We start from the raw sequence: 10535 nt of genomic DNA on the forward strand, positions 1-10535 counted from the left end.
GCGTCTGCCGTTCGCAAGTGTACGCCTAAGGCACTCATCCATTTTTTTCAAGGGTGCTCATCCTATCAAATTGTTGTGCACTGGCTTCCCGCACAATGGAGGCAACTTCTTTCAAATCAGCCAATACACGGCCCATGAGTGCCTTATCCTGCAAATTACAAGCAGTTAGAAGCATATGACTTCGATTGTACTTGCAAAGTTACAATATATATTTGTGCCTGATGTTCATCATTTACCTGACCGTCAGTCTTTGGTTTGACCGGCGTCCCAACTGGTGGCGGATTGAAAGGCCGGAGTAGGTCATCGAAATAGTGTATGTTAGTGTTGCTAGTATCATTCAAAACATATGGTAGATAATCCAGGCACACAGTACTAACACTTTACCTCTCCAACCCCTATATATTTTTTGTTGATTATGTTGTCAACCTTCTGTGCCTTCTCGTCACTCCAGTTTTGGATCAGCGGCCTTAACCTTGATGCATACGAGATGGTAGAGTCCAATTGGTGCACCCTCCACTTCTCATAGTACCACGTCTGCATTACAACAAAAACAGCTTAGAAAATTTTCCATAAAATTAAATGTATGGTATCTATATCTATCTATCGATCTATCTATCTATACCTCTATATACCTATACTAATTACAGACTCCCTAGAAATTACCATGTTAATCAGTAATTAGGAGCCGTTAATCTGGTGGGACCGAATTATTACGGTTTAGATTTGCCGATATAATATCCATATAGAATAAAGCATACGAGCCTGGTGGGGCCATGTTTTCACGTTGTAGATCAACCCGTATAACTTTCTGTTATAATTTTGTTTAATTATGTGATTTGTTTCCTTATATGACTCACCTACCTTTCTCAAATTGGTGAAAGAGATTAGATACTAACTACTATATAAAAGAATCTACTATTCCACTGATCCCCTTCCTATTCATTCTCTCTCCTCCCGATGGAAAATTTCCAGCGTCCCCACCTCTCTCTCTCTCTCTCCATTCTCTCTCCCCGTGAACTACTCCCCGGAAACTATTCCACCGGGCCACCCTCTGTTGATTCTCTATCGCTGCCCCCCGCTCCCCCCGGTCTCTCTCAAACTGATGCAAACACGGTTATGGCATGGATCTGGCATGCCTCAAATTTGATTTCCTCATCCAAACCAGGTTCGTTTCTCATAATGTTTTATGTAGATTTTGTTTCTTGGTCTGTTTACCATAACTTTTCTTTTGTATCCCGATTCAGTTTTTACTGTCATGTCCTTCTATCGTGTTGCGCTTCGATCCATCCAAAATAGGTATTTGTTTGTTAGATTCAGATTGGATCCTGAATCATCTCACGTACAATTTTCGGATGGCTCATGGAGATCTCGCTTTCTCCCATGCAAAGCAAAGTCATGGTCTCTCATATAGTGATCCAAACAAGTTAGGGCATCGATCTGGGGTGGTTAGGGAGCTTATTGCCTGCAATATGTTTTCATCCAAGAGCAGGTCCGTTTCCCACACTATTTTGTATGCAGTTTTTTTTCGTCTTTTTACAATAATTTTTCTTTTGGATTCTGATTCAGTTGTTTATTGTCGTGTCCTTCGATCATGGTGTGCTCCAATTCATCCTAATTAGGTTTTATTCGTTAGATTCAGATTCAATCCCGAATCATCTCACGTAAAATTGGTGGATAGCTCATGCAGATTGGGTCGGAGGAACACAACTATATATGCCCATAAGGTTATCTTATAAATTAAACCAGGTTACTATTTACATACAACACCAACTTCTAAGAGCCTCCCGTCCATCAAAGGGCCTCCCAATATTTTTCTAATAATTTGTCATATGCCTTTTTCTCACACATTATTAGAGTACACAGTTCATGTTGCTTACGTAATACATGGCAACCAAGAGCTAATTGAAGTTTCATACTCCTTTCTTTCCAGTTTGCAGATTTAATAATCTCCACAATTTTGTGTTCCTTTCTTTTTCTTTTGAAATTGGTTTGTGTTCCTAATTTGTATTATTGTTTTTTCTTTGTTTGCTGTAGCAATGCCGTTTGATGTACTTGATGCACTTAGCAATGAGAAGGGTTAAATAGGCAACTAGGGTCTATAGAAGTTATAACAAATTGTCAGGCTTCTCCATAAATTTAATTGTTTCTAGGAAATATGATACATGCCAAGGTGATGAAACATATGGTATACATATTAAAGCATTAATCCAGGAAGGTTCACGACATGAAATCAAATTTTAGTGTTACATAGGCACTGAATTTCCATCCAGTAGAATGCGATAAGATACTATTTTTTGTGCACATGATAGATAGCCTCTGCTTTTTAATTGGATACTAAAATTTTGAGAGATGAAATGTCTACATTTGTTTCGAAATAGCAGAACAAAGCTTCACAGCATTTAGCGTTGAAGTTCTTTCCAGCGGGAGACACTATATGATTTACTTACCTGTTACACCTATATTTGTGAACAATATCCATTCCAGTGTTTTCTCCATATTAACATCGCTTTATTTAGCAGGTGTGATTGGCATCGCAACTTACATCGGACATACTGAAAAACCCAGGCAACTCATGGGCTTTGGAAGATTTGAGAGGTTGTTGTCCGAATTAAGTTAGTATACTGAATGGAACTAAATGAGGCAACTTACCATGCTCGCTAATAGTTAGATCTCTAGGAATATACGGGGATTAGAAATTTAATGTCACGCTATGGGGTGAGAAGGTTTACCAAATTGATGTAGGTTCTTTGGGGCCTACTGTCATAGTAATATTAACCGCAGCCAGAAAATATAAAGGTCTGTATTTATATTAATGGGATGTAAGTATTGCTATGTGCATATTTATTTATACAGAAGTTAATATCAAGTGCATGCAGAGTTGCGGACTACTCGCTGTCATTTATAGGAGCAACCCAAGTTTCCAAATGAGGTGTAATAGCTATCCTGCAATTATATAAAGAACTATTTTTCTACCACACAATACTTCTGTAAATGCAGAAAGCATGTATTGCCCCAAGACGCCATTCTGGAGGAAATGGAGGAAGCCCACTTGCACAATTCAAGGGCAAATGCTCTATAAAAGAAGAACACTACAAGAAAAAGCTGAAATGACTTAAGAATCAGAAAACTGATATTTCTTATCAATTTGTTTTACATTCCTTTGTTACATTTTATTGTGTGCTAAAGTTAAATACTATAGACTCAATAATTATACTGATTAATACATCAGGTACTACTTATAATGTTGCAAATGGAGCAAGGAAGTATAAAAGCAAGGCAAGAACTTCTATCCCAAGTGTGAAAAGGAACCTAATCGGACATATCGAGGGTGCATCTCATTATTTAGGAAGTAATTTTTCATGTACTGACGTATGTATGCCACATTATGTAGCGGGCTCCCCTACTGTTCCAAGGTAAAAAGAAAACATGTCATATTATGTGTAGCACAAACTTAAGCTAGAGATCTGTGATTTGAGTGCAACAACAACTTGCACGTTTTAGGCACAAGCAAATCAAGAAAATATGTGGATAGCACCTGATATTTCAGTTCATATTAGATGACTATACCTCAAGTATTGCTACCAACATTACTATGTATAAAATATTTTTAGATTAAGAAAACAATTCATCAGTATTGCATGGAAATGTTGAATGGGAGCCTTTTCTACTATATGATGCTCTATACTGTTCACTATCTACCACATTCCATAGTATATGTAATTCTTATTTTACCGTAATTAACATAAATATTTTATGTTTTTGTAGAAGTATGTTGCTGAAAATATATTATTGTGCAGGACACCAAAAAGACTAGGAAAGGAACACCTTTTGTGTTGTATTCAGATGAAGAATTGGAAAGTAAGGTTAGTCCAGAGAAAGATAAATTCTTCCAAGAATTAAGACCTAAGAGAGATTCTACAATAACTCTTAGATATGGCAGCGTTGACCTAATATCAGAAAACAATATTGATGTTGGACATGCAGAAATCAAAGGAACTGAGATTAGTCAAAGATCAAAGGAATTCAAGAGATTCATAAAGGGAATCAAAAGACAAGTCGCACATGGATGAGCATTTAGCAACATTTAGGATGTAACAGAACGTACTAGAACATCAGATTTTTACTTTATATATACTTTGTTGTTAATTAGTCCCTTTCCTTTGTGTCAGAAAATTACTAAAATGCCTTATATCTAGAGTAGATGTTAGCTTTATATCTTCAATAAATGTCTAAAACAATTTAATCTTGGCGACCCATATTCAACATGCGTCAAACTCATAGTGAACCAAATAAAAAAACAACATAATGTATTTGTTACGAAAATACCAGGAAATAATCATATACATACCCACTAATCTACCTGGAATATTTAATGATAACAAAATATAATGTAGCATATGCACGTGATCAAAGAATCCAAACGTGCAAATACCAACGAAAAAAATAGCACGCTATTTCACCGTTATAGCGCGGTTATAGCATACTCGGAAGGGAGACGTTACGTTTTGGCAAAATCGGCCGCTACGGCGCTAATTGCGTAATTAGCGCGCTACACACGCTATAACGTTGTAGCGTTACACGTTTTAACGTGCAGACCATGTAAAATTTAAACAACCACTGCCCAGCAGGCCCAGCAGGCCAAAACCAACCCACGACCACTACCTTTCTCATTCTTTTTATCTTGAAACTGTTTGAGACTTACAATTTTTATGTCCTAAATTTGGCCCTTATGCATATATTGCTTGCTCCTAGCAAAATTTTAGTTGCTGAAATACTTTATTTCTAGATATATTTGAAATTTTTTGCAAACGCTATTTTGAAATATAGCACGCTATTAGCACGCTATAACTTCTGTAGCATTTGAAGAAGGGCCTCGCTATATTTTGTAGCGCGCTATTTTTTTCGTTGGCAAATACACAAAGGAAAATAGGTAAAGTTTTCTACCTGAGCAACCAATCTCAAACGTGTGATACCAGAATCTAATGATAGTGAATTGGACATCATTAGCAAGGCCAAAAATGAAAGAGCAACTACAGCTGACAATCTCAATAAGCTAGCCTGTGCATCGCACGGGTTGAGGACTAGTGTTAATAATGATTGTATTACTTGCAGCACTGGTAGGTTGCCCTCCAGATTTGCTCCACCATTTACAAATTTCCTGACGCTAGCCATAAGATGGTCAAGTGTAAGCTGTCCAAAATTGGTGCTCTTTATTGTCTCAACGTTTCTAACAATCCCAAGGTATCTGTTGTCCACATACTGCTGTGTTGTCGGGCATACATATTTGCCTATGGTGTAGAAGACAAATGGCCTGACAAAATTAGGTGTGCTGTCGCCTTTCATCTTGGCTAGCAATCCTTTCAAAGTTACTTTTGTGTCATTGGGGTCTTTCAGTTCCTTCCACAACTCCAAAGTATCGTTGTGATTTGAAGAGATGTGATTCTTCCCATGCAGGGCAGGCCTGTTATATGCTCCACATCTTTTAGTGTGATCCTACATGGTCTCCCATTAATTATAAAGGCATCCTACTCTGCATCATATGAATAAGCGATGGCCTGGCACAGTAGACGTCTCATTCTCATGCCAGGAGTCTTGAGAAGTTCACCCAGTCCAATCAACTTGATGTACGTCAGTTGCTGTGCTTTTAATTCTTTTATGAACTTCTTGTATTGCAGCATGAAGCAACATGAGTTCCCTGAATGTACAAATAGTGTGATTAGATTCTGTATGGTATTCATTTAAACACGCATAGAACCGACTAGATCTAATCTATGCCAATATCAAAATTGTGCTCTACAGTACTGCCTGAAATTATAGAGCTTCTAGGCCATATAATGAACACCAGACATAGAAAAACAAGCTATCTCTGTCGGCAAGTTGACTGATAATAGTATAGATTTTTTGTAGAAAGAGCAGACTTTGGTCTATGTACACTACTAAAGTTTTAGGTGTCACGCTTACGAAAATAATTGCATACATGATCACAAGATCAATAGTTTATAGATAATCACCATATTAGGAATGTAACATGTGATCCTACTGTCCATCTTTCTCTTTAGTTTTCTCCTTTCTTTCTCGTCAACCTAAAATTTAATATAGTACATACATTTGATGTTCTCAATGCCAAATAAGTGAGGCGTGCAACTTACGTACAAAACTACTTGGTATTCTGTCTACTGCGTATTTGATCAGGCATTTAGGAGTACTACGATTATTTTGTTGATTCAGTTGTTGGTTTTAAACAAATTTGAATTACTAGTCCTTCCTTTCCATATCGTTGCACGCAGAACTTTCCAGCACGAAATTTAGTGCAAGTTTCATTACAGAGAGAGGCATTCACGACTAAAAACTAAGAGAGGAAGGTATCCACGATCTCCCTTAAGTTTTGCTAAAGCACATCTAGATGTGCTCTAAGTATTGCTTATCTAAGTCCTATGTCATTGATTTTATGCTAAGATTCGTGCAAGCCTTTCTAGACACACCCATCTCCCTTCGGTAAAATAGGGATAGTTCGTTATGGCTGTAACTAAACGAGATCAAAAAGAAGTGTGCCGTAAATAATGGGATTGCATGCAGACTTGGGAAGGAGGGTGTGTATACAGAATACAAGGATCTCGATCGTTACATTAGGATTCTCTCGATGGCGACCAGCTCCATTGCCGTGCGCTTTCATCTTTTGATTCACCGGCTTCTCCGACGTGCCCTTCTCTTTCGTCGGCTTCTCTGACGTGCCCTTCTCTTTCATCTTAGGATTCGCCGACGCAGGCTTTGAAGATGACGGCTCCGTCGGCTTCACCGACCTGGGAGCTACTTTGGGCGGCGTGGGATGGTAATTCGGTGTAGTCATGGAAGGCTAGGTATGGGAGGCATGGGGTGGGAGGCGTGGGGTGGAAGTATACGATCTATGCCGTGAAAAGCTTCGCATTTATAGGGGATTCTCTAACAACCGATCACAAGGAAATATTGGGAATTTGGGATCTCACGAAGAGGTAGTTTTAGATCACATAATGTTTATTTATAGGGGATTCTCTAACAACCGACCACAAGGAAATATTGGGAATTTGGGATCTCACGAAGAGGTAGTTTTAGAGCACGTAATGTTTTTTTAGCTAGTTTTTTATTTTGAGAATTTTTTAGCAAGTTTAGACCAGTAATCTCAACCGTGAAGCGTTTGGGCTTCTTGTGCTTTCTTATATGGGCCTATGGGATGAGCCCATTTTAAATGTGAACATGAGAAAGGAAGCAAGGACTCCAACAGGCGCGACGAGCCCCGTCCCAATTATTTAGGACGGGCATGCGCAAGGGTGCTTCGTCCTCACTGCCACACTCTCCAAAAACGGTTCCTCTGCCTCTGCGTCCTCCCGATTCCCTCTTCCTCTGTGTCGCCCACTCTCCCAACAATCTGGCTTATGGAATGGTGAGTTCTCCTTCCTGTCAATTTTGTTAGTAGTTCTCCAGTAGCAGCACATACGATGGCCTTCTTCTTGTCAATTTCTTGTTCCCCTGCTTCTTTATTTTGTGCGCACAGATTGATCTGCCTGCAGCACGTAGTCCGTTGCCTTATGAGAATTTTGCACACAGATTCACCTGCATGCAACATCTAGTCCGTTGTCTTGTCAATTTCTTGTTTTTCTCCTGCTTCTTTAGTTTGTACACACAGTTTCATCTGCATGCATGGGCGATGAACAATTCATAGATACATGTTTATTCTTGATTGTTGATGCAGTTGTTTAGATAAATATTTCAAGAGCGTAAATTTTGATTGTTAATTCGCATATACTCACTCTGCAAGGAAATATAACAACTTTTGGTTCCTTGCTTTAGTGATTTCTTTATAGAGGGAGTACTTGTTTAGTTTAAATTGTTCATGCACTTGTTTACATAAACTTTCAATAGTGCCAGAATTCCTATACTATCTGCCGTCATATTCATCTCGGCTTATTGTTATCATGTTATTGTCATGCTTCATGTCTTATACTGGTTTCATCAATTACAGTCCTTCGGCATGGCGTTCGAGAATGATTATGCTGCTAGGGCAGATGGAAATACCGAAATTTGTGTGAAGTACACGAACAAGGCTAGTTGTGTTGAGTACTGCATTGGCAGATTCAAATACTGGCTGCGGAATGACGACCAGAAGATAGTTGCACTGGATGTGGAGTACACCTGGCCTCGTGGTCGACACAGATGGCAGCCGTGGTCCAGTTATGCGTTGGCATCTATGTCCTCGTGTACCACATAAGCGTTGCTGATGAGCACTGCGGCCTGCTTGCCGCCTTCCTGCTCGACGAGGAGTACACCTTTGTTGGGGTGGACATCAACAATGACGAGAAAAAACTCAAGCATGTTGGTCTGGTGGTACAAAACTTTTTGGATATCCAGAATATGTGAAGACTGGCTGATCTAGTGATGATTAAGCCAAAGTATGGCTTGGTTGACTACGCTGGTTCCATCATCCACCACAGCTACAACAAGATGAAGGACGCTATCACAGAAGATGACCACCATATATGGGCAGAAGCGCCCTTGCCCTTGAAGAACATCTATTATGCTTCCATGGATGCGTATGCCACCTACGATGTATACATGCGGTTGGTGAACTTCCAGAAGGGGTTCGAGAGTCAACCCCATTATCTCGCCAAACCATCTAGGCGGTCAAAGAAATCCGGAAGGAAGAATGAATCAACCTAAAATGTTTCTTCTATTTATCTAGCTGATAGTCTGTAAACTTTATTATACTGCTAGTAAGTCGTAAGTTCAAATTTCCTGCAAGTTGAATCATCCTTTATTCTAGCTGTCTTGCCTAATTTGATCCATGTTCACGAGATATTATACTTAAGACGTTTATTTTGTTTCGGTTTTGCTAGCTATGATACAGAATGCGATAGCCATTTTTACCAAAAGATTATTTCAGATTTATAATGAATACTGTTCTCAACTGGGTTTGAATAGAGAAATTTTATTTTTTAGTTGCATAGAGAAAGTTCAGTTTTTAATCAAAAGAAGGGTCGCCCCCTCTGATTTTCCATTAACAGAAACCACATGGTCTTTCAAGCCCCTGATACAAACTACAGCTAGAAACTAAAGTAATCAACTAGCAGCACAAATCATACATGGTAGCAAGCCCAGCCAGACTTAACATGAAGGTCCAAAAAATAAAACTACGACAGAGATGCGCAGGCGACACGGCAGTACCCTATGACTCCACACTTGCGATGAACTGTACAATTCATCTGCTACATGCTCTAGCCTGCGCATATAGACCATCAACACCTCTTTGCTCCCAACATCAGCACCTCTTTGTTTACCACCTTCATCTGCAATATAGACCATCCCATGATCCACAAACAAATTAGCTGAACAAGAATCATAAGATCACTATACCATTTATTTTGTAATCTCACATTATTCCTGCATTGCCAAAGAGTCAAGAACACAACTGATGCCCTTCCCGCATCTCCTACGCAGACACTCATAGGTAGTTCTACCATCTTAACTCCATGATTTAAAATATTAATAAAACCCCCTTAACGATTCCATTTGCATTACCATCGTTCAGGATTATAGCCAGGGAAATAGGAGCCAATAAAGCAACCACCTGTGAAAGACCTATTTTGAGTCCTGAATAGGGCCGAATCCTAGCATTTACTCTAACTACAACATGTCCTCCTCTCAGTCATCATCACCCAAGACATAATGAAGACGTAACCCCATAGATGCATAACTGCTATCAACATAGTTTTCGCACTATACCTAGTGTAAAGGACACTCTTGCGTTGTCGTGTTACATTTGTGGCTCCTCGGTCAGCATGTTCATAACCACCTCGATCTGAAGATCTTCACGGGTGGTGGTCTTGAAACCGAAAATAACGGCTTTATGAACCTTACGTTCTTCACTGTCAACAAAATCACTCCATCCCTTGCCGAAGATGATGCGGCCATCATCACACTTGTGGTACTTCACCAGCATGAAACTGTCCTTGCACAGCCGAATGCCAGCAAACCCATCTCCCGGTATCTCCCCATCTCCTGGGGTCTTCAGGGTGTCGACAACTTTCACCGGTAATCTCTGTATGCACCGTCATAGGAAGAAAAATTATCAAATATGTGAAGGAGCAGTAAACAAAAGGATCTTCAGCTACATCTACATATACTACATAAGGATCTTCAGTTATGGGAAACAAAGGGATATGCAAAAACACACATCAGTGTATTCACTGGTTTCAGCTAAAATAGCATATCATTAAATTTTCTCTCCATGAAAAAACAAAGAAAATTGCATACAAAATAGAAAATACTAGTACATGAAAAGCATACCATCGTCTTTCCTGCTATGTTCGACTTGGTGAAGCGGTGGACAAAAAATGCACCTATATAACCTTTCTTCATCGCCAAAAGGTCATGTAGGTTACGCTCCTCTTGCTTGGTAAGATTAATTCCCTTCGTTATGACAGCTAATTCTAGAGGATCTTTACGCTCTTCGTTTTGATCGCATGTCCTTGGCAGGTTGCAGCAGTACACCATAGGAATGTCTT

General features: G+C 39.4%; 1 long non-coding RNA gene across 2 annotated transcripts; it reads left to right on the top strand.

The window, feature by feature from the left end:
* Nucleotides 1-950: 950 nt before the first annotated feature.
* Nucleotides 951-4125, top strand: LOC123140951 (uncharacterized). Of its 2 annotated transcripts, XR_006470114.1 has the most exons (5): nt 951-1489; nt 2520-2595; nt 3230-3413; nt 3798-3863; nt 3985-4125. It is a non-coding gene; the product is annotated as an uncharacterized lncRNA (long non-coding RNA). The 2 variants fall into 2 exon arrangements; XR_006470115.1 differs by lacking the exons at nt 3230-3413; nt 3798-3863; nt 3985-4125 and having other exon boundaries at nt 951-1165; nt 1245-1489; nt 2520-3209.
* Nucleotides 4126-10535: the final 6410 nt, after the last annotated feature.

The sequence above is a fragment of the Triticum aestivum genome, chromosome 6D, assembly GCF_018294505.1.
Source record: "Triticum aestivum cultivar Chinese Spring chromosome 6D, IWGSC CS RefSeq v2.1, whole genome shotgun sequence".
NCBI lineage: Eukaryota > Viridiplantae > Streptophyta > Magnoliopsida > Poales > Poaceae > Triticum > Triticum aestivum.